This window comes from Astatotilapia calliptera, chromosome 4 (genome assembly GCF_900246225.1).
Source record: "Astatotilapia calliptera chromosome 4, fAstCal1.2, whole genome shotgun sequence".
NCBI classification, from domain to species: Eukaryota; Metazoa; Chordata; class Actinopteri; order Cichliformes; family Cichlidae; genus Astatotilapia; species Astatotilapia calliptera.
Genome location: NC_039305.1, coordinates 26237066 through 26262365, shown reverse-complemented (window position 1 = coordinate 26262365; position 25300 = coordinate 26237066). Strand labels below are relative to the sequence as shown.

The following is a 25300-nucleotide window of genomic DNA, read 5'->3' as shown; positions in this document are numbered from 1 at the left end:
AGTGGGATATTTTCTTTCCAGTCTAATGTGTAACCCTTGGGGCTGAATAACTGTTGCATTACATGAGAACATCTGATGCTATACACACACCTCAGCCTCCAGTCTAATTTCCCAGAGAGTCAAAATTCCCCCAAAACTAGCTCATCTGGACACGTTAATAGCAAATAGCCACAACTCCAAGCAGTCATATTGTGTTACATATTTTTGTTGATATTCCCTGGAAACTGATGACTTTGTGATGAGTCTCATCCTACTGTAGTGTTTATTATGATGAGCTGTCTAACATCAAGACAGAGCTGTGCCATTGCTGGAGAAAGTAATTTATTTAAACACATGGTTGCTGTTACTATTATCATGATTAGCCCCAGAGATTTACTGTTCTTTAGTCGAGTTTTTGGAAATGGCCCCAGTGGCCTCGTCTTGTATCAATTCAAGCCAATTATTCCCCAATCCCTTTCCCACTGTCCTCGCTATGAGTCACATGTTTATGCATGATTCTCTCACCAGTTTTAGGCAGATGCTGCCCTTAATCACTATAAACAGATCATTGCGGTGTTCAAGCTGAATGAGGTTTATAGATCAGATCGGATGGGTTTGTTTAAAATACAAGGTTTTATTGCAGAGCTTATGTGGGAGATGATTGAGCTAAGCAGGAAGGATGGGGAGCTGGGTTTTAGTTCTGTTTGGATACCTGCGGTTTTAATGAGATGATCCTGCCTCCAGCCAGCTCAGTCAGTCATAGCTCCCGCTGTCATGTGTGCGTTGTTAGGATTTACGTGTTCTGGCCGACAACGCAAAAAGCAGCAACGTCTGGACAGCACATGTAGCTTCTCTGGGGAAGAACTGAGCAGCGCGTACTGGTACATGTACTTTTTTCTCTTCAAAGCTTACAGGTCATTGGTCACGATTCTCCCAAGGCCTTGTCGCACACACAGATTTTTTCCCCCAGTGAACTACAAATATTTGACCCACTTACTCCCCTGTGCTCCCCTTAACATTAACTGTCACAGTATTGGTATCTGTGGTAGGAAATGAGCAGCTCGGTAATTAATGCTGTACACTAGGGCTTGTCAAAGGAGTCATAAAACATCCATAAATCAGTGAGACTGGGTGAAATGCACTTTAGGTAAGAAAGTGTTTGAAGGAATGTTTCACTGCTGCTTTTCCTGGCGTCAAATCTTATTTGTCTTTGTGCTTAACACAAGTTCTCCCTTTTTACAGGAGAGGATTCGATCTAAAAGTAATTCTTTGGTTATAGGTTGCTATAACTGCTTACTGCAAGTCTTTGTATCTGAGTAAGGATACCGTCTTGCTGAGAGGTTGGATAACAAAATTGACACCACTTGCATGTGTGTGTGTGAGTGTGTGTGATAGAAAGGGTGTTTGTAGCTAATTAGTTTAATTTTCAGAATTGGAGGGAGGAAGCTAAATTGGAGGGAGATGAACAATGACAACTTTAGTAGCAACAAAGAAAACATTGCCCCAAAAAATGATAAATAATTCACAAACTGGTCTCATCTGGCCATTATAACCACCGACAAGGAAACAAGAGAGTGGAACACATCCTGACTTCATGCAGGATATGTGAAGAAGAAAAAAGAAGGGTCTGCCAAGGTTAGGATGAGTCCAGGCCAACATTAGAGATTTACTGGGTATGAGAACTCAGCTGCAGGAAGAAAATGCATATCTAGGTTTTTGTAAGCAACCGCAGTAATTACAAGACTTCAGTGCAATTAGACAACAGCGTATATTGTTCATAATTATGGACGGCTTAAACAACTAAAAGAAGGAGGCAGTACTTCAGCTTAAAAAGAAAGCAGCTGCTGTGAAACCTCAAAGAAGATGTTGGTTTAGATTAACATAAACATTAAAAAAAGAAAAAATCAAGTAACTTCACACTTTCTTATGCAGCCGCAAAGGGATTTGTGTCTCCTCCTAAGATCAAACCTGTATTGTATGCTAGGCAAATGTGAAGACCACTGCACTATGGAGCCACTAACAACTCTGAGTTGTAATTATTTTTGAGAAATATAAGAACGATTTTTCGATTTCAAAATCAAAAGCCAGTGAAACCCCAACTGGCCTCCAACTGGTAATGACATTGCAAGTCTCATTTGTACTTTGCTTCCAATTCTAATGAGAAAATGCTACCATGCTAACATTAAGATGATAAAAAAATATATAAACTGATAAACATCTGTATGTTAGACAGTGCAGGACATGCGGATTGTTGGTATGACAAAAAAGGATGCAAGCAGAGGTGAAAGGGGGCCCGACTGACCCGGACTGGAATTTTTAGCGTTGCTTCCAGTGACAGCATGGAGATACAAAAAGAAAAAACATCCTTTCATTGTTTAGATGTAAATAAAGTTGCAGTTGCGGTACTTCGGTATTTAGCTAGTGGTACAGAAGAGGAGCAAGCAATGTTTTTTCAAGTGACAGGTAATTATTTTTTTTTTCCAGTGGATGAGAGAGTTGCTTCCCTCCTCCTTTGAATTGGAGAATGGGTCATCACTGTCATTTGTGCTTGTGCACCAAATGATGTGCAGAGTACCTAGCTTTCCTGGAGTCACTGTGTAGGGCGCTGAAGGGTTCGCCATCTGGTGACTCCATGATCCTACTGGGTATTTAAAAGTGTATGTGGCACCAGTACACCCTAGGTCACAGGCCTGGAAAATATAAATATGTACTGAGGTTGGACTAGGAGTGCCTGGCAGAGGCCTTGGTACACCAGATCTTCACCTCCAGCAGAACTTAGACAGATTTCTTAGGGAGGCTGAGGACATTGAGTCCAGATAGACCGTTTTCTGCACCTCCATTGTTGAGACTTCTGCACAGAGCTGCAGCTGCAAGGTGGTTGGTGTGTGCTGGGTGGTAACCCCCAAACCAGATGATGGACATTGGAAGTGAACTAGTGTAACCAATTCCATCACACACCAGAAGGACTGTTATCAGGCTTGGTTTTCCTGTGGGACTCCTAACAGGTACTAACAGACCAAGCAGAGCACAGCTCTGGTGGTAGCTGAAGCACAGTCTTGGGTGTAGCAGGAGGTTGGTGAAGCCAAGAAATAAGCCTTTTGTAGCCCGGTGGCACCAGTGTTCGGCAGCCTCGCCTCTGTCAGTGCGCCCCAGGGTGGCTGTGGCTACAATGTAGCTTGCCATCACCAGTCTGTGAATGTGTGTGTGAATGGGTGGATGACTGAATGTGTAAAGCGCTTTGGGGTCCTTAGGGACTAGTAAAGCGCTATACAAATACAGGCCATTTACCATTTTTACCATTTGTATGGCCTCAAACTGATGTTGGCAAAATATCAGGTGACTCAGAAGAGGAATTGGTGCTCCACTCACACAAGGTATGCAGTGCAAAGTGCAACTCCTTAGTGGCATGGCCCTTCGGGTGTATGAGATTTACCCTGACTTCCTTAAGGCCCTGAATTTTTTAAGGCTGTCTTTGTTGACATGCCTCTGCAACACTGCATGAAAGTATGGGGCGGATTCTCTGAACTAGCAAACTGAGGTGGTGGTTTCCATTTTTTAGAAGGGGGATTGGGGATGCACTTCAACTATAGGACCCCACGACTCAGCCTGCCTAGAAGGAGGCAACGAATTGGACTCCAAAAATAACTGCTCATTGTTCTGTAACCAATTCTGTAAAACTAAAATTAAAAAATTAAAGTAATTATTGTGGACATGATTTCTAGGCAGAATGAAGTGGTGGAAGACTTCCACTATGGTGGCCTCAGAATCTCATCTCGCCTTTTTGCAGATCATGTGATTCTGTTGGCTTCATCAAGGGGTGGCCTCCAGCTCACACTAAAGTTTGCAGCCGGGTGTGAAGTGGTGGGAGTGAGAATTAACATCTTTAAACCTGAGGCCATGGACCTTAACAGGAAAAGGGTGGAGTGCTCATTCTGGGTCTGGGATGAGTTGCTAACCCAAGCAGAGGAGTATAATTATCTCAGTGTATTGTTCAGGAGTGAGGGGGAGAGGGGATATTGCTAGACAGACTGGGATAGATCTTTTCACCAGTCTGTAGGATAGAATGATAAAGAAAGGTCTGAGAGTAAAATTGAAGCTGTTTCTCCAAAAGGTGGCTGGTCTCTTCAGTCATTAGGGAAGGGCTGAGAGTAGAGCCAAGAGCTCCACATTGAAAGGAGCCAGTTGAGGTGATTCAGGTCTCTGACAAGGATGCTGGGAGGAGGCCCCCAGGGTACACGAGGACAAGAGATTGAAGACTGAAGAGATTAGATCTTTTGGCTGGCCTGGGAAACATTCTGTGTTCTTGGATAAGCTGGAGGAGATCTGCAACACATCCGATTATATTTACGGTGATGATGCTGATTAGATTCACTTGTATACTACCTTTCATACCAGCTTTATAGTCTCTAGGGGCTGGAGATCAGCCATATAGCTCGTGACACATTCTGTCTTGTTGTGTTTGGGGTCATTGTCCTGTTGAAAAATTAATTACACAAACCAGATAGGATGGCATGTCGCTGCAGGACGCTGTGGTAGCCATGCTGATTCAGTGTGCCTTTAGTTTTGAATAAATCCACAACAGTGTCACCAGCAAACTACCCCCACACCAACACACCTCCTCCTCCATGCTTCACGGTGAGAACCATGCATGTAGAGACCATGTGTTCGCACAAAGACACAGTGGGTGGAACCAAGATCTCAAGTTTGGACTAAAGACCAAAGCACAGATTTTCACTGGTCTCATCTCCATTCTTTGTGTTTTTTGGTCCAAACAAATCTCTTCTGCTTGTTGCTTTTCCTTAGTCATGGTTTCTTAGCAGCGATTTAACCATAAATGCTTGATTCATACAATCTCCTCTGAACAGTTGATGTAGAGATGTGTCTGCTGCTGGAAGTCTGCGTGACATTTATCTCGGCTCTAATCGGAGGTGCTGTTAACTTGTGATTTCCGAGGCTACTCTGAGGACTCTAAAATATGAGACATATTTAGAGTCATCAATTTTTCCTGTGCAAAGATAAGATACACCTTTATTAGTCCCACACCTGGGAAATTTGTTGTGTGACAGTAGAAAATGGACAGGGCAAAGTTACAGCAGCAAAAATTAAGATAAACAATGGAACAGAATAACAGAAAAGAATAACCTACTATATAAAATAGAATAAAATACTATGTTGTCAGAAAAATTACACTTAGTGGTATTGCACGTGTGTGTGTGTGGATGTGTGTGTGTGGGTGGGTGTGTCTGTCTGCACGTGTTAGGTCAACTGCAAAGTCTTTGTTGTGGAGTCTGACAGCTGATGGAAGAAAAGATCTATCTATCTATCTATCTATCTATCTATCTATCTATCTATCTATCTATCTATCTATCTATCTATCTATCTATCTATCTATCTATCTATCTATCTATATACATATATACATATATATATACATATATATATACACATATGCTGAGGCTGCATCCTCTGCATATATTTCTAGCAGCTCCTGCCTCGTGGATTGCTAGATGATTACACCAAATAATGTGGTTGAATGACATCAGACAAAGCCTTTCTTATTTCAGCTTGTGCAGATAAAGAACGTTTCTAATTTTCTCTAATTTCATGTTTGCTCAGTAATTAGAGTTGCTGATTACCCAGCGTGGGCCAAAAACTTAGTTACACTTAAATGCACTTAAATGCCTCTGCTGTAGAAAAACTTCCCTTTCCTTTTTCAGCTAAAGAAAAGTCATAAACCACAAAGGGGAGAGCTGCTGTGAACAACCAGTAAACCCTTATGGAATCAGACCTGCAAAACATTTTGGAAATTTGCAAGCTGTGGCCTGGGCATTTCCTCAGGAAACTGTGGCAGGGAGCCTGAGGGTGGGCCATTTTTGCTGTTTTGTGGTTTTACACAATGCATGCATCTACAGCGTGTATTTCTGTAAGTGAGGAAATAGATGCAAAATACAAATCTAGACCACACTGGGGTTTGCCTTTTTTTTTTTTGTATTTATTTTGGGTTTTTTTAAACAAAAAAGTGTCTGTTTTGTATTTTTAAATACACACCTTTTAACTTCTCTTGTCAAACTTCACCTCTGAGGAACTGCAGAACAGGAATAGGACTTTCACACATCCCTCAGACCCAGTCTTATACGATCTGTTACACCATTCAATCTATTTTAGGTGGTGAAATGAGCTTCCCATTTTTATTTGTCTTCCTTCACCAACAGGCACAGCAGCTTCATAAATGGGACGTGCCCTCTGAGAAACAGGGGAAGAGCACCGTAACTTTAATCGCCACACACACAAACACATAGAGGCCTACACACACACACACACACACACACACACACACACACACACACACACACACACACACACACACACACACACACACAAAACTGCACACACTTTTTTAGTACCAGACAGGCTTCACCGATTGCCAATGAGTCACAAACGGGTGCCACAGTGAGCACAGACAATGGCACAGTTACAATTACTGGACTGAAATGTGTAATGGCAGGCGCACCTGCAAAAAGCAAAGAGCCATGTGAACCAGGCCACTGCCAGAAAACAAAGAGGGGATTTGTTCTTTTTTTCACTCTTCTATCTTTTCTTTGTTCCAGTAAAAAACAAAAACAAGAGCGTTTCTGCGTAGGGTGAAACATTGACACTGTGCAGCAGCTGTGGCGCAGATCGGCTCTGACCTACACATAAACCTTCACGTTTAGATTTCAACTCTCACCACAATTCTCTGTCATCCTGCATCGTCCCTGTTATGTAGGACACATGCAGCATTAACTAACTAATGCTTCCACTTTCACACACTGAATCAGAAAGTGAAGAAAAAAAAGAAGAGGTAGAGAAACACTAGTGAGCGCTATCAAGGATTCAGTGACACAGGTTAGACGAGTTCAAGGTGGATGACTCAGGGCTATCAACAGATTAAGAGTTCATTTTAAAGTCATCATCGCAGCAATTTACTAAATCTGTACAAACCTGATGCTTCCTTTACATTTCTCGGGTTTTAAGTTAATCTACATCTAAAAATAACAAACCATTTGCAGTAAGTTGTGCTCTCCTGCTCATTAAAAAAAAAAAAAGCACGGTTATAACAGGCTACAGTGCTTGATGGAGCTTAGGGGAAGCCCTTTCGTAAGTTTTGGAGGCCAGCGGCTGAGTAACAATCATCGAACCTGACAGGCCTCTCCGGAGTGTTTCTGGGTGGAGCAGATGTATGGTTGTTGCACAGCACGAAGCATCACACTTAGTCCAACACTCAGATTCACAGTTGTGTTTAATAAAAAAAAAAAAAGGTGTGAACGCTCTTTTGCATGCAGCCATTTCTATATTAATGCAACACTTAACACCAGGCCTGTTTCTAGGTCATGAGGTTTGTGATCTGACTTTTATTTACCAGAATTACAGTTTTTTCTGAATGCTTAAACCCTAACTGTGATTCCTGTAGCACAATCTCTAAAACTATTCAGACTTATAGCAAAACCACTCACTGAGTTTGCAAAACTAAAAGCACAAAAACTGCTTTGCACTCAGTTTGCAATTTTGTAACACACACTTTGCAAAACTGTAGGCACAATTCACTGCACAACACTCAATTACCAAATTTCCAACACACTCCTAGCAAAAGTATACACATGTATGGCTATCATTAACACTAATTTGCCAACTGTCTGGCACACTTTCACATGTGAAAACTTTTTTAGATAATTAGTTCACTTTGCAATCAGCCTAAGCACTATAATACAGGTAAGCTGTGTGTGCGGAGTACAATGGAGGGAGCAGAAAGAGTGAGAAGTAGAGGAGGCCGAAGAAGAGGACGTGGAGGTGAAGAAGTAGGACAAAGAGGACGACAAGGACAAGGAGGAGCAAGAGGAAGACGAGGAGGGGGGAGAGGAAGATGAGGAGGGGGGAGAGGAAGGGTAGGAAGAGTAAGAAATAGAATTGCTGATGACATCAGAGCTACAATAGTGGACCATGTAATCAACCGTGGAATGACCCTGAGGGTAGCTGGCCAACGGGTCCAGCCTAACTCGAGCCGCTACACTGTAGCAAGTACCATAAGGACATCTTGAAATGAGAATCGGTGAGTACAGTCACTTCGCACAAAGATTTGTAGCACTGCCATATGCCAATGAGAAACACACCAATACCATTGATGTAAAAATACTGAAATTGTTACTTTACAGAATTGCTAGATGACCAGATGCTGGGGGCAGAGGAAGCATGTTCACTGCAGACCAAGTAACCCATATAGTCATTATGGCGATTGCAAATAATCCTATACTTGGAAATAAACACTTGTGTTTGTTTTGATGTGTTTGAATAAACACCAGTACTTGAAGTTTGGATCCCTCTATGCTTATGGATCTATGACAGAAGTATGAGCTCAAACTGACATAGCCTACCTTGTGCACAGAGAAAGCAAAAGCCAGATGTGTTTTGTATTCATACCATCAGTGTGCAGTTGGCGCATTGTGTGCTTAGTAGATGATGGCTTGTGTGTACTGTTTGATACGGAAACACCATTTTTACGAAGGTGTGAAGAGTTAATCTAGCTGTGTTTGCTTTTGCAAGAGAACTACAATGTTTTGATTATTGGGTGACAGGTTTTCTTATTTGTGTGAAGAGTTTTGCAAAATTAGCCAATAGTTACAAAAAATGTGCTTAAGCATTCAGAAAAAACTGTAAGTATATGGGCTTCTTAAGCAGAAAATTCAAAAAGAACTGTTAAGATAAACTTTGTTTTACCTCGGATGTGAGCCAAAACAATAGAATGGGAACACATAAGCGTGAGACTATCTTACAAAGTTAAAAAGCTTTCGCTTTATTTCACTGTTAGATGTGCCAGCGTGGCCAGTATGTAGGACGTATGTATGTTCTCAAATGGTAAATGTCGTTTGTAGATCAGCAGCAGCGTTATCAGTTGAAAGTTTCCTGTTGTTTTCTCCCTTTTGATGTATTTCCTCTGTGCCATTCACGTTTGAGCTTCATTGTCCTGCAGTTAATGTGCTGCGTGTTCTTTTGCTGAGATGTGTTGACCTAAATAGATTGTTGTGAAATTGTTCTTAGGTATCCGAGAAGTAGCAAAGTCATGTCTTACCGGCTGATTGCCAATAAAGAAAACTGGTAAAATGAAAATTATTTGTTGTTTTGTTGTTATTGTTGTTGTTGTTGTTGTTTATGTGTGTGTGTTTTGTGAAACTCAATTTAAAACACATATTTCTTTTTAAAACAGACTGATACTAAAAGAAGCTACAACCTTTGAAAATTCACCATCCACAGCATTCAGTAAAACTCATGTTATAAAATAAAATAAAACTAGACCTCAGTTAGTTCTTTAGCTAACAATGTCTTTGTAAACAGAAGATTTTCACTTTCCCTTAAAGGGAAAGGACAAGAACAAGGACTAGCAGATGTTTTTCATGATCACTATGTTAAATGTCTAAAAAAACGAACTAGCATAGAGCTGCTAACATTGCTATAAGCCCAGACAGCATCAAGGATAAACTTGTCCTGTTTCTAGGTAAATAATACACGACTTCTTTAAGTGTGTGTGTCTGTTTTTAAGAGAAACATCCTCCAAAAAATGTTATTTTATGATAAACTACTTAACCTTGGAAGTAATGTGTTGATTTTTAAGCTAGTTAGCTTGAGCTAAGTTGAGCTGCTAAAGCTTTTTTTAACTTTTATCAATTTCTCACACTTTTGCTCGTGTTTGTCTTGTTTTAGAGGAGTTAAAAAAACAAAACATGTTCTTATATCATACAAATTACACCTCACAGGAAACCTGTCATTTGAACTGGTTATTGTCTGACTAGTTAAAAGATATTAAGCTAATGCAACTTTTGCGATTAACATGAACTTGAAATGGTAGCATCTCTTCTGAAGTAACCAGCTGTAAGTGTGTTAATGTTCTTCTGACTGGCAGCTTTGGCGAAACTAAAAGCTAGCCGTCGCGGTTTTCTGGGCTGTGTCACAGATGTCGTTCTCATCACTTAACACCAGCGTTTGGAGCCTTGCTTATAACTCAGAGATGCTTCTTTAGACCCAAAGTACAACTCTTTACTGCTAAGATGACAGAGAGGGTTATTCCTAAAACTCTCAGTGATCATCAGAACAGAGGTTTAGCAAACAGTCAGCAAATGTCATCACTGCACATAACTGTAGATTTTTATTTAGTTGTCAATATTCTATATGAACAAATGCCCGACAATAGCACGCTGACTAACAAAGCAGCAAAGTTAGTCATTTGACAGCCCAAATATCTCCCATAAAGCTCAGTGGTTACAAGAAGACACAACCTGAGAGAACTGTACCCTCCTCCACGTTTTCTCAGGCTGCCATCAAAGCTATTTAAAGGTTCCCACACACAGTGCAGTCCTGGCTTTCTTTGGCCTCTTCAAACACAGCTCGCTTTTCTATTCTTATTCTGCTGTTAGATTGTAACTCTTCATTCGTCTCACAGGGTGAAGTTAAAGTTAAAAAACAAAACAAAGGATACCTCGTGACCTTTTTTACTTGCATTTCCCAACAGAAAAATTTGTTTTAGTTGATATTTGAATCATTTCTGACTTCTCAGAGTCCAGTGTCTGACTCAAATTTGAGTATAACAACATGAATGCAGTTCAGAGAATTCATGAATTTTTAGTCTTAAAACTGTTTAAAAACTGTTTGTTCTTGTTTTGTTTAACATATATATGTCTGTAGAAATTCCAAAACTTGTAAACATCTTTTCCTCCTGTCACATTGTCTGTTCTGTGCACAGCTGGAGCCTCCGTGTCTGTTTTCATTGTGTCGGAGAATTCCAGTGTTGAGGCTACGAGTGCGCTTTTCCTGGCTCTTCACGCTTTCCTCCCGAAGAATCGGAGAAGGTACCAAGCGTCATTCTGCCACCAGTGCACTCCACTCTAAGGTGGGTGTGCCTGTTTTATTTTCCCATGACATCACTGTTTTGTTTTTTGCTGTTGATGTGCTGTTTTGGAACACTGTGCATGTCTGGACAACAAGTTACCTCCCTGAAGGAAATATGGCCGTGCTCCAGGACTATATATTACTTGGAAATGGCAAATCTGCATGCATGTTTGTTTGTAAAAAAGTCCTTATGCATGCATGAAACTCTGATGTCAGGAGTTGTTAACTTAACTTAGAGCAACTTCCTTTTTAATGCAAATCCTAATTTTGTATCTATGGTTTGCAGCGCTCTATTTTTGCATATAAAACCTCACTTTTATTTTACCACTCAAAAAAGTTTCCCATGATCACTTAGGTTGTGTTTCTTTCTCTTTTGATGCCTTTTGTTTCAGTGGGCATTAAAAACATTTTCACCAAAAGACCAAACCTGTCCCTTCCGGTGCTATCCACCGGTCTGTGTCGAGAACAGCAGCAGACAGTAATGGGTGGTTAACCACATAAGGGTTCACACTTTGCAGTAAATTGCTGTAAATCAGCAGACCTTAGAATTACCCACTCAGTACAAATTAAATCAAGTATAATGATTCAGAGGACACATATTTAACCTTCCAGAGTCATGCACACACCACCCCCACCTCTCCTTTAACCCTTTTGCTATTTTTCCAACTAATTATGACTAAAACGCTGCTTTCCTTGGGATTTTGGAAACAGTCCAATGGGATTTTTACAAGTCCCCATGAAAGACGAGAAGTGAAATGAAAAGGAAGTAACACAACTTGCCATGCATTTTGACAGGAAGTCATTATTTACTAGTTTTGGTCTGCGTGTGTGGGGGGTAGGAATGACGTGGGTGTCGCTTAACCCACTTGATTTTACTGCTGATACATTTGATCTTAAAAAAATCCCCTTGTAATGGACTGGCTGCTTCCACGGTAGAGGAGCTCTTTCTCTTTCTCTCTTCTCCCTCATGCAACGACGACTGGCTGCTGGCCTGATGGACATGATGGAGAGCAAACACCGGCCAAATCCCCTTACACAATGTTGCAATTCCCTCAGTGTTTGTGGTATTAACCAGAATCACTTGAAAAGCAATTAAGACTGCATTGTTTCACAGAGTGATACCACTGGCATGCCTTGTGTGTCTAGACACAGAGATAGAGCTATCTAAATTACTGCCTGATTTCTTGTGAAGAAGAGAGTGGGATTCCTGAGCCCTATTGTTTTGGAGGACAGTCCAAGGCCTTGATGTGGGCTCTGGGAGCAGATAAAATACCTAGAGACGGATGTCTGTGTGCTCATTTATTGAAAGCAGTTGAGGAAACATATGGGCTCTCTGACCAGCGATGAGCCCCCATGGTTTCCTCTGATTGCACAGGAAACGGGGCCGGTACATACTGTAAGAGCTGCTTATTCAAAATTCACAAGTGCTATTCGGCACCGTGACTGACAAAAGTCTGTGTGCGCGTGCAGAAGCCACAGAGGCAGGGAGTGTAAACAGTTTGGAAGTCTGCGGCCTGAGGTCAACCAGGATCAAGGCGAGTCCTTAAAAAGCCCGTAAACAGTCAGAGTAGGTTTGTTTTCAGCTTGTGTCCAAACAACGAATGACGCGGCAGCTGGGAAACTGAATTTGATTCATCATCCGCGTGACGCAGTGAGACGAGCTTGAGCTTAAGAGCGAGGGGACGTTACTGGACAGACCTAAGAATAGGGGCCCGACAAAAGCGCATCATCCAAGAAAACAACCCGAAAAACACCCACAGCTTGTTTGTTTATTGAGTAAAATAGCAGCTTAATCTTTCTCACGGAGGAAGCGCTCATTCTTATCATCACTCTATCAGCTAAGCATCTATGGAGAGGAAAGGGATCTCCTTTGCACTTTCACACCTTAAATTAAATCAGAAGGCTTTTGAAGACTCGTGGCCAAACCGGGAGTGAGAAAAAACGAGCCTGGCTGCCCTTGTACCCATTACCCCACGCCTCCCACACACATACACTCATAGCCCCTTATCACAGTTTGTCATCGAACACTCATATCCTCACATTGTCCCAGAGGAAAGCTGACCTCCCAGCTGTAGATATAAACTCGATCCAGCCCTCGTGTTCCCCCTCATCCTCCTCCTCCCTCTAATGAAGAACAGCCACAGGGTGACAGGGCACGAACGCTGCACTCTGAGGCAAAAAGCTGTTTTCGGCCTCTAAAAAGTGGGCTTTCCAAAGATCTAAAAAAAAAAAAAAGAGCTAGCCTTCCCCAGCCCAAACTGATGTTTTCCTCAGACTTGGGATGCAGCTGTGGCCTTGCGTGACGTCCACGAGGAGGGGATCGACGGGAAGGTTGTGAGGTCAGCAGAGGGCGTTCGCATAGGCACCGGCCCAAGTCTGGAGAAAACACTCCTCTTGTCACCGTGGAGATGGAGCGAGAGACTCACCTCTTTCTTTCTTTCACTATCTGTGTGGTTTCACTCGATGTGTTTGGCTTCACTGCTTTTGTTCTTTTGCTCGGAAGTTTACTGTGAGCTCTCGGTAATCCATCACTGCTTTTATCGACAGATGCGATCGTTCACTGATTAAAGCAGCGCTGCAGGCGGCTCATAATGAGCTCACATTCAGTTCAGTGATATCCGAGGGCAGTGATATCAGAGTGTGTTAGTTGACGCCATACTTCTTTTTTATTTTTTTTTATTTGTGATCGCGGCATTCGAGGTGAAAGCAGATGCTTGTATTCCTCCTAGTTGAGTCTTAAAAGGAGCATGTATGCATTTGTGTGTTTAAATACACCACACACACACTTGCTTATTTACGACTAACTTTACTTGTTAAGACAGTTAGTCCTCTTCGCTCTAGCTTTACACGAGCACAGCTAAACACACCATGCCCTGCAAACCCTGCTGAGTCCTGTGGTTAGCATTGTGGTAAGTGTGGGGCCAGCTGGCAAGGCTATCACGTGGGCATCTTTTGCTGGAATCATATTTGGGTCATTTCTTGGTAACAGCTGATAGCTGATACCCCTCATGTTTATTTTCATTTTACTTATTAGCACCACAAATTGCTGGTATTGTAGATATCGGTGTGATACAATGGTTTCTTGAGCCCCTAGATTCTGGTGTTCTAGAGATGCAGATCATGCCATACACACAAATGCAGGAAGTAGTATACAAGCATTAAATGTGAGTATGTGTTGGGACTGAATTAAACTTTCTCAAAATTTAACTGAAGGTATCATAGAAAGAACAGACACAAAAAAGGACAATTTGTTTGTGATTAAAAAACATTACAAATATGTATACATAGTATAGGGAGAGGGAATGTAGCCCTAGTTATTATATACTATCCTTTAAAATGAAATTTTGAATGAAATGTTTTGGGGGGTTTAAAGTTATTTAATACAGTTTTATATAAAACTGGATATTGTTCAGATAATTTAATCAAATATCAGAGTTAGGTTGATTTGGTCAAGTATTTATATCCATAACCTATTTTTCAGCTGACCAGTATTTTTAGGTACTGCATGCCAGCACTTTACTCCTTGTAGGTCACTGCTTGGCAGCCAGTTTTCACTCATTTATATCAACAGTTTCACTGCTTTCCTGCTCACATGCACAAAGGTCATATCTTTTAGGCTGTCATGTGACAGTTAAATGGAAAGATTGTGATTAATGCCTCGGTAAAAAGGAAACTTAAATTTCTTACGGAAACGCTGTGATAATAATAAAATATTTGTTTAAATGATAGCATCCTTCTGAGTCTTTTTTATTTTTTTTTGGTAGGTACATTTTGCATCTCTATCACATGCAGGCATTCACGTTATTTTCCAAAGAGCGCAGTGATAAGAATACATTTACTGTGCATGTGAAACTTTGTGTGTTTGTTTGTGTTTGTGTTCAAAACGTGTCTGCGCAGGACGGGCAGACTGTGGGTTCGCAGCTTTCTTGTGAACCACTCGTCCGACAGTGTGAGTTACCGTTTGTCACAGGAAATGAAAGGCAAAAAAATAAATAAATAAATAAACAAAAAAATCATAGTGTGAATTAAAAAAAATGTCCTGACTACACAATTCTTTTTTCACAGCCTTTCTAAGGCCTGTTTGTCTGTTTCGGTTTTAGGGTTAAAATCATACGTCTTGTTATGGTTAGTGGAAGGGTTTTAAGACTTAGCTGTAAGCTGGTTGGTAGAGTTTAGAGGTAACAGACTTTGGGAAAACACTGGAACCACAGCAGAGCTTTAGCCAAAATGTGAGAACCGCTTGTTGAGAAGACCTTAAATTTAACAGGTACGAGCACGCAGGGTTGAGGTTCTCTTAATTTACTGTAAACCTGTATTTTTCATTTCTTCTGGGGAGACTCTGCAGACCTGGTGATTCCTGATAAGATAAGTCAGCTAGCTGCAAACAAGTCATGTTTCTCTTCCAGCAGGGCGTCTGCATCTTCACTATCACTCCTCTTGTCTTGTATCATAGTTTCCCACGGATCGTGGGACTTAACAGGACTCTGTGCTTGCTAAATATGGGGATTACATTCTAAAGTAAACCGTGGTTGATTAATGCTCAGTGGAAGGCCGAGAGATTACCAAGGCCGCTATCTACGAGGAAAACAATGAGATAAAGACACAAAGAACAAGAAACAGAGCAACGGTGTGAATGGTGTCAAAAAGATATGTGCGCACTTACTTTCTGCCTGTAGTTATTTTTTTCTCAAGTGATGTAAGACCTGGCCTCGCACTGTATTTGGATTCCCATCATCATAGTTGTGATATTAACAGACCCGATGTTTCTTCTTTATAAGAAAATGCATTTTGGGGAATAACTGATGCCTGTGAGATGTTAATACATCGGACTGTGGGAACCTGTGTGTGCCTGAATCATAGCATTATGATATTAGACATCAACAGCTGAGTAATAAGTGACAGCTAAGACGTGGCAGACGTGGCCTTGTAGAAAAATGTCCTTGTGTGAACTACTCACACCCCAGTAAGATTCCTAAAACTGAGTTAAAAACAGCTGTACTGTATTCAGAGTTGTCTTGCAGAAACTGTGGGGGCATGAGCAGCACGAGGTGGGGTATGACCCAGATTTGTGCTTCAGCTTCAATCACATGTCAACTTTCAGCCACAATTCTCAGATTCAGAAATACAGACAGTGTGCCACTTTGCTTTGCGGTTTGCTTCTGAAGGTGGCAAGGCTGTCGCCCAGTCTTGTTTTTACTCTTAAGTATCTCCGTTTAACTTTTTTTTTTCCATTTCATACTTTCTCTTTGTGCGCGTTCGCACCTGCTTTTGTGTGAATGCTCTGTGGTTTTCAGAACAAGACGAAGAAGAGACGCTAGAATGCAGGATGCAGGAAATTTCCATGAGCTGATTAAATATTCTCACATCATTGTCGTGTGCCTTCCTCTTCCCTTCCATGAGGCTGTTTAGTGTATATTCCAGACAGTCAATTGGGAGTTGGGTGTTTTTTGGAGACTATTTTGTTTTGCACTTCTGCAGTAGATAGAGTGGGAGGGGGGTGGGGGTGGGGGGTTGTTGTGGCACGATTGTTTGTGCTGGATATTTGAATAAATTTTGGACAAAACTAGAGAGAGAGCAGAGAAGAAGTTAATCCATGTCCAGAAGTGAGCATGCCAAATCTTATCCCTAAGCAAATAATTCAACAGCATAAATTTAGGCCTCAACAAAGGCCTCAGTCAAAATCTATATGACTGTAAGGCTGATTTGGAGCCAAAAATGATTTATCTTTCTATAATATACAATAAGCTATCAAAACATTGCAAATGTATGATCAGTAACACAGTGTTTCTATCTGCTAACAATTCAATAATAGCAGCAGTTTCTAACAGTTCACGTTACTTGTTTGTTAGGAGACATTTGTTTCCAGATAAACGTTCAATAGTTACACTTTTTCTTTAAGTCATCTTGTGGGTTTGAGCTTTTTTTTTTTTTTTTTACATCTTTACTGTTGATATTGTGTCTCCTGCTTGGTTTAAAGCCAAAATTCAATCCAAAAGTTTTCTTTAAAAAGGTATAAAAAGCATAAAAACTCAAAACTGCAGTGGCCCTAAGAGGTCAAAAACACTGCAACTTAAGAAAAAGAAATTAGGAAGAGACATAGAAATAGAAGGAAAGCTATTGAAAAAAAAATCCACTGCACAATAAAACACATTAAAACTGAATAAAACACAATAGAAACAAACAAACAAAAAAACTGGGACACTTAAAAGTAGCAGAGAATTATATATATAATATTATGATTATTCATATAATACTGTAGATGCATGTTTGCTGTTCCACAGCTATTACCTCACCAAAGACAGTTCAGTTGAGGTTTGTTTGTTTATTTCCATTTTGTGTTATTAATTTAATTCAACTTTCATTTTGCAGTGTTTTTCTATTTTCTGTCCTTTGACCTTTCGGGGCCACCGTGCAAAACAAAACAGAGTCACGGGGAACTACAGAACTGACTGATCATTTTCTGTAGGCTTACTGAGAAGCTGAGAAAGTTGGCCCTTTCTCAATATTCACAGTCACAGTCATTGCATGCCCACTGATTAGCACTACTTTAATGTTAAACAAAAGACAAAGAAAACAACAGTGTACAGTTTATCTGGCTATATCTGGTAAATAAGGCCTTTGCAGACATCATTTCATATGTGACGCATATGTGAATGAGCTCCGCGGCCACTCTCGCTTCTCTCTCGTCTTCATCAGCTTGGTTCTTAATTTGGAACAATATTAAAGTATTTATCTATTAGGCATTTTTGACATTTCCAGGAAGAGAGCTCACTGTCCCTGAGCCTGTGTGCAAGAGGCAGCTGTTGCAACACTGTGCAGCACAGACACGCATACACACATAGACACACACACACACATAGACCACTCTTTCTCACCAACATGCTATCTTTGCCAGTAAGTCTATTTTGCTGCACTGTTGAGAACCTTATGAGAACAAATCCACATATCAACCGAACTTTACATAAATAAGGTCATCTCCGCTGGAAGAAAGGAATGGCAGACACAATCTGTCAGCTTCATCTGCAAATCATTAACCTCTTTTTCTTTTCTTTTTTTAAACATCAGTTGTTCCAGTATTGGGTCCCACAGTACTGTTGTGCCAGTGCTAAGCTGGCACTTAATCAGCCCTTTTATAATAGAAATACATAGAAATATATGGCACCTCTTTTTGTGAAAAGAGCGAACAGAGCGAACAGTTCTTGTGAGCAGCTCTGTCGAGCACTGTCACTGGGATGTCTGAATACAAACAAATGACATTTATGTATAACTGACCTATGTTTGGTTGACAAAATGCCATCATCGAAAAGAAAACAACTGTCTGTCTCAAAAGGGCTTTAGTGGTTATGCCACCACGCCTGAAGGTGAAAACCCCTGCATTTGGTATGGTAATCTGCCCCGTGAGCAGCGGCTGAATCAGTCACTCTGAGCTAAACAGAAACCCTGCGACCCTTATTGGACTTTTGATGTAAAGGTTGTCTCCCATGGGAAAAACTGCTTCACAGAGCAAGCTGCATGCTAAAAAGTACATGTTTTATCAGCTCTAGTGACAACAGCACTACAGCTCATACATACATGATTATCTCAAGGGGAGATTGTTGTGTAAAGCTCGGCTTTACTCTAGTTACTGTAGTTGCTGCGTACCAAAAGGCTCTGAAAGAGTCCAGATTCTTAGGAGTCTGAATGGTTGGCCAGGGAGCATCACAGCACCAATAACTGAAAGCAGGACTTATGGCTGATTTAGACTTCTGCGGTGAGTCTAATCTAAACGCTGGGACTTTTTTCCCTCCTTGGTCCCCTCTCTTTGTTGTGGTCAGACTTTTTTTCTTTGTTTTTCAGACCCAAACATATTTGTCCCTCAAGTTTTTCCACTTTCTTTGCACATTCCCTCACGTCCATTCCCATAGTTTCGGCAATCTCCCTCCAGGAATTTGCTGACATTTGAGAGTCCTCATATTGAGGCGATGAGTGTTATTCTCTCGCTGAAATTCACAAACTGCAGCGACAAAGTAGCCAAGTATGTGTAGGAGGAATGAAGAGTACTGAACGGGCCAATCGCAACAGTTACCGGCAACACGTAGTTATGCTTCCAGGGATGTGCATGTGAGGTCAGTTCTTCACAAGGGTTTGTGGTTACGAGGTAGGCAGGGCACAGATTTAACACAGAAGTATAAATTCCCTTGTGAGCTGCCCGCCAGTCGCTGTGCTGATATTGTGCACAACTCTACAGTCCAGTATTGTTTTAACTCCCCTAAAGCCTCATGAACCCAAACTTCAAACTTCCAGCAGATGTTCAGTACTACATGTATTCCACTAGTGAATCTATTACTGTTTTTTTTTCCCTCCCTCCTTGGTTCCCTGCCTTCATGGGGAAGCTCGACTAAAGAAGGCCGTGGGCTGTTTGTTTTACGCTGAAGCCTGTTTTTAAAAAGTTCCTGAATGCTGGCTGGGAAATGGAGAGGCAGGAAGAGAGCAGGAAAAAGAGCCAAGAAGAGAAGAAAAAGACTTTTAAAAAATACGACAAAAAGTAAGAAAGGATGCCAAAGAACACTTGCGAGAGATATTGCTCATGTCACCGGTTTTGGCCTCCCCTTGTCTCTGTAACGTATTTCTTGCGGTTCAGAAGGTGAAAGGGAATTGAAGTCAAAGGCTCAAAAGTTTGCTTTGACCCTGCCCCGGTGTCACCAGTTTATCGCTTTTGATGATTTCCATGAGTCCGGGTGGAAGACAGTGACGATATCCGTCTGTGTCAAAGTAAGGAGGATTCAGGATGGAGGCCTGGGGATTTTGATGAGCTTTGCTTTATGAGAAATGTGGAGTTCTGCCAGGGGATGTGAGGGACTCAGAAGGGGGCCTGTGACCTCAACCGCTTCTCTGCTGTGACTTAAGAAGGGGGTTGTGTGAAACGGGTGCCTCCCTCACTCGTGGTTGTGCGTGGGAGGGAGGTCACGGACCCACCCTCCCTATAGAGAGCGCGGGCTGATGAGGGGAAAATAACAGGGTGAAGTGGCCTGAGGGGAACGCTGTAGTGGCACCCTCTAATCACAGCCGCCTCACTCACATATGGATGAAGAAAATATACGTTGTGCAGGGTCAAACAAAGGAACGCACACACACAGAGCAGATTCTTTTATAGTTAAGACATATAAGTGAGTAGGGCACACACACACACACACTGGGTGTTGTTAAAGCTATAAAAGTTCAACTAAAGTACAATTCTGTTGACCTTTTGGCACAAGAAATTGCATCAGTGACCAATAAGAAGTTACCGATCTTTGAGAGAACAGAAAATTGGAGGCATAGATAGGAAAATTGCTCATAAATGATAAACTAAATTAAACAAATTAGGGAAAAGATCATAAAACACTGTGGCTGATAACGTGGCTAACTAGCATGTTAGCTCACAGGATAACCTTGGTTTAAAAGGTGTATTTTTGCATTTCTTATTTTCTGACATACAAACACTGTTGATATGTAGACGGTAATATCAAACATGGCCAAAGTTTCAAATAATGATGTCACTTTATGAACAAATAATCCTTGTGAAACAAAAGCTCAGATTTCACTCAGTTTGGTCTGTGGGAGACAATATTCCTAATGAGCTCATTCCGAGCACATAGCTGTTGCTTTAAGCAAATCCCCACCCAGCTGGTGTTCAAACCTTCAGTTTTGGGAGTGGCAGCCAATCAAAAGAAAGGTAGTGAACATCAAAGTGCTTGCGTTACAAAAAGATGAAGCTTAGTATAAGATAAACAAAGATTACTTGGAAGTCTGAATCATGCATCTACTTGAGATCAAGAATAAAAATATGTACAGGACCATGTGAAAGCCTCCATCTTTATATTTAGTTTTTCTAAGGAGATTTTTGTCATTTTCTTAGAAGAAGACGTGAGCAGTAGTTCTCCAGGATTTCTGGAGAAAGTTTTTCTTTGCATATTGGCCAGTTTTTCCTTGTACCTGACCATTTTCAGAGGAGTGGGTTTTTGTCTGTTTAACCACGTAACATTCACCTGTGAATCAATCAAACATCAAAATGCACCTCAGGAATGAATCAGTGTTGTGTTTACTAGGGGTGCAACGATATTCGTATCGATATTGAACCGTTCGATACAGTGCTTTCGGTTCGGTACGCATATGTATCGAACAATACAACATTTGTAATTTATTTTATCAATTTTCCTTCTGACGATGCTGTCTGTGTTGAGCGCTCAGTGAATCTGTGTTCGACTACTCCGCCTAGGCTGCACTGTCGAGCGCAGATCCACTGAGCGCTCAACACAGACAGCATAGTCAGAAGGAAGAGCGCAGGGCAAGCTAGCAAGACAGAAGTTAAGCTCTACTTGCAACAGGCAAATTGAACCTCATTCAGATCTGGCGTTTGGAATTATTTTGGTTTTCATGTGACGTATGACCCTGAAGGTAAGCGAGTCATGGACTAAAGTAAAACAGTATGTTGGATGTGCCATGCAATGCTCAATTACATTGGTGTGAACTAGTGTGTTAGCGCAGTTAGCTCGTTAACGTGTTGGCCGTCTAGCCCCATGCACGGAGTGATCGGCGGTAGCTCGTTAACGGAGATTTGCCGTGTTGTGGCGTTAAGGTCATTTCAACGAGATTAACCTGAAAGCACTAGTGGGAACACAACGAATATGACTGCACATTTACGCCGACATCATCCTAGTGCAAAGACAAAAACAACAAGCATGCTACTAACTTTAGCCGAGTCATTTAGACAGCTGTTAGCACATGATTCTCCTTGTGCTGCTGAGAATATAGCCCAGAAGAAGCGGATAGTATAGCTTTTATTTTGGAAAGAGCCATTTCTCTGTAATAAACTCTCTTTTCCAAAGATGAGTGATTCCTCAATCAGATACAGGGCTCACAATATCGCTAGCCCGACGTCCTGGAGCTAGCGATTTTTTTCAGTCGGGCTATTGTAGGAAAAATATATGTCAATGCTTTTGCATTTTTTCAGAAATGTAGCTGGGTAATTATGTCATTGGCATCGGTGAGCCACTGTCAATATGTGACATATTGAAGTCGCGTTTGAATTTGCGCTTGTTTTTTTGCTTTCACTTTGCAATCGTGCGAACTGTGTATAGAGAGCGACAGCACTGATCTGTGAGTGATGATAATTTGTGCACCAATTCCTCTGACATCGTCTTATTAATCGTTAGCTTACTATGCAAACATGACAAGTGAAATCTCCCGCAGCTTACACATGTGAGAGGTTGATCGCGCAGAGAATCGCTGAGCTTATGTGAGTGAGTGTGTAAAAGCATTTCAGTTCTGCTGAGCCAAATAAGACAGGTCAGGGTGAAGAAGTGACAGCCAAAGAAAAGCTTACCACAAAACGGAGAAGTTATGACAAATCAGACTATAAGGCAAAAAGAAAGTGCAGCTTTATGGTTTCATGGACAAAATAATTTCTGTGGCTGCAATATGATGAGCTAAATAACCAGGGCTGCACATAAGTGGTCCGCAGGTGCGCATTCGCTGTCAAAATAAAAAACACGCACAAGGGTTAGGGTTAAATTTAAAAACTGTACTTTTGAGTTAAAATATATATTTATAATTTTAATAAATGACAAATTAAAAATGCATGAACATTTTTTTGTATCGAAAAAATATCGAACCGTGACACCAAAGTATCGAACCGAACCGAACCGTGAATTTTGTGTATCGTTGCACCCCTAGTGTTTACCCATAACAGACAACTTATCTTTAGACATTTTTGAGTAAACTAGACGGGTAGAGGACAAAAGTACTGTTCTGTGTCTGTAAACGATCACAATGTGTGATCTATTCCTGTGGCACACAGAAACCACACTGGCTGAATTTGCACCGTTTCAACTACACGTCATTGAACATAACCTTTAAATAGACCGGTGGGATTTGATTCACAGCACAACAGACTTCAGACAGATTTGCTTTATCTGAACTTCTTGTCTGTTTTACTTCCATTTCACATGACTCTTTTCAGAAAGTCGGGGGCTTAGAAAGATGAAAAAGAGACTTCACAAAGCTTAAATTGCACAAAAGAAAGAATTCAGTAGAGTATTTGTCGATCCCATGTAGCTGGTGCAGCGTGTCAGGGATTTTGGTATCGTGTGATGGAGACTTGGCTGCCAAGCACAGAAAGGGCAGAAGGGCTAAAAAGTCTTTTGTTACACATGTGCACATGGTCCCATGTGTTTGAGAACAGATGAAAAACTGGTGGTTTTGTTTGAACGGCGTAGCTTGAATTAATATGTGATGTTCTCCGGTCACAGCTGAGAGCCGGTCTGTGGCCGCTTGCACGGGCCGAACAGCTTCACACATTGTGCTATTCATCATCTCCTTCAGGAAGATTTATTTCCACTCAGTTCCTGTCTGACGTCTTTATTGCCAACATTTGTTCCCGCTGTTAACATGTTCAATGACTTTGGTGTTTGTGTGTACGTGAGTGTGTTTTAAGTCCAGCATGATCAGATCAGAGGAAGGTCCAGGCTGTTGGCTGGATCTCACCTCTGGCTCACAGGGAAAAGGGGGATGACCACTTTACTGAATATCTTCATTGTGCGGTGTAGGCTTTATGGCTACGTTAGGCGATTAAAACAGCAAATGAGACACGTGCGAACACAATCACAGTTAAAGATTGATATTTATTCATACCACTGCCTTTAACAGTTGTGTTTTTAGTCCTTTTTTCTGATGCTCTTGTTGATTCTTTAATCTGTTTGGGGAAAAACTAAACGTTCGCAGGATTTGAGTCTCAGAGCTACATTTAGTTATGGTCACTATCACAGAGTCTGAACACAAATTTTTGCTTATGACTCAAGTGTGCGAAATTGCCACTGTCAGCCATTTGACGTCAACGGTTTTGCAATGTGGTTACACCAAAAACACATGCCAGCATCGATAAAAGGAATGAATAAGCCTGGGGGTATATGATTTTAATGGATTTCGCAATTAGAAATCAGTTGCCAGGTCCCAACCCTAATCACAATAAAAGATCTGAGTGTCAGGGATCTGTGTGAAAAATAAAGACAGTTTCTTCAAAGAAGTTGGACCAAAAGCTTTTGGTACCATTGTCATTAAAACCAAACAGAGAAGAAAAGCACTATATAAATGCCAGTCCTTTTGCCATTTGTGGCTCTTTCATCATCATAAAAATGTGTTATATAAATGATGAACATATTAACAACAGCAGAAGCATATACATGTAATCTAAAAGAAACGTGGTGCAATAAATATTAGTTTGCGGAAGCAAAACCATGATGCCTGCAGTTATTTAGCCATAAATTAAAGTGATACAGAGAGTGAAACCACAGGAGGAGCTGGATTAACCCTCGTGGACAAAGAAAATAATTGATCCTCTTAGATTAACAAAGAAAGTCCCAGCCTATCTCAGCTACCATAGGACGAGAGGCAAAATATACACTAAAATATACACTCCAGTCTGTTACAAGGAAACAGATACCCATCCAAACTCACAGCCAATAACAATCACCAATTAATGGGGAAATAAAAGATTTTGAATTGCTTTGGCACCGCCATCCTCTATGTATCACATTTATTTGATTGCAGAACCAAACGTTTCCTGAGCTTCGATCAGATTGTTGAGCTATATCATTTGCAGCGCAGTCAATTCTGAAGATATGTCCAAATGCGCAGCTCTTTATCGAAATGAGCTGTCCTGTGGGCAGCCCTGTGGAAGCACTGCTTTCGAGATCGCCCTTTGGTAAAGGTATTTCCTCTAAGATCTACCGTTTACTGCAAGATCAGTTAGCTGACCCTCTTTCCAAAGTTAAAATGGTAAATGGTAAATGGCCTGCATTTGTATAGCGCTTTTCTAGTCCATAGGACCCCAAAGCGCTTTACACTACATTCAGTCATCCACCCATTCACACACACATTCACACACTGGCGATAGCAAGCTACATTGTAGCCACAGCTGCCCTGGGGCGCACTGACAGAGGCGAGGCTGCCGGGGGGGGGGGACAGACGGAGTACCTAGACAGAAGCTACACAGACATTATATATATATATATATATATATATATATATATATATATAATAATCTTTTTGGAGCCAGGGTTTCTCTCACGAGAAGACATTTTCTAGTACTAGTTTGTGTTTGCCATCACTTGTAAATGTGGATTGACTCAAACCTTTCGTCTTGTCAGCTAGCTGGCGGCAACATAGCAGCAGGAGTTGTTTGTCACACCCTAAAAAAGGTGACTGATTTCATGACAGATTTGATGTGTCACAATCACATCAGAGTTTACATTGGTCCTGAAGATAACACGTGAGAAGCTTACAGTCCTGTTATGTGTGGTTCACAAAATCTACTTTAAACCATTATTAGTATTGTCCTGGACGCCACCCCCGTCCTCCGAATTCCTCCTGACTCCAGTGTAAAATTATC

At 41.2% G+C, this 25300-nt stretch overlaps 1 long non-coding RNA gene across 2 annotated transcripts in view; it reads left to right on the top strand.

Annotated features, from left to right (window-relative positions):
- The first annotated feature begins 9432 nt into the window (after positions 1–9432).
- Positions 9433–25300, top strand: part of LOC113021272 (uncharacterized) — a 48815-nt gene continuing 32947 nt past the window's right edge. For both annotated transcript variants that reach the window (XR_003272272.1, XR_003272269.1), the window contains exons 1-2: positions 9433–9505; positions 10748–10894. This is a non-coding gene — a long non-coding RNA (uncharacterized LOC113021272). The remainder of the gene's footprint in view (positions 9506–10747; positions 10895–25300) is intronic.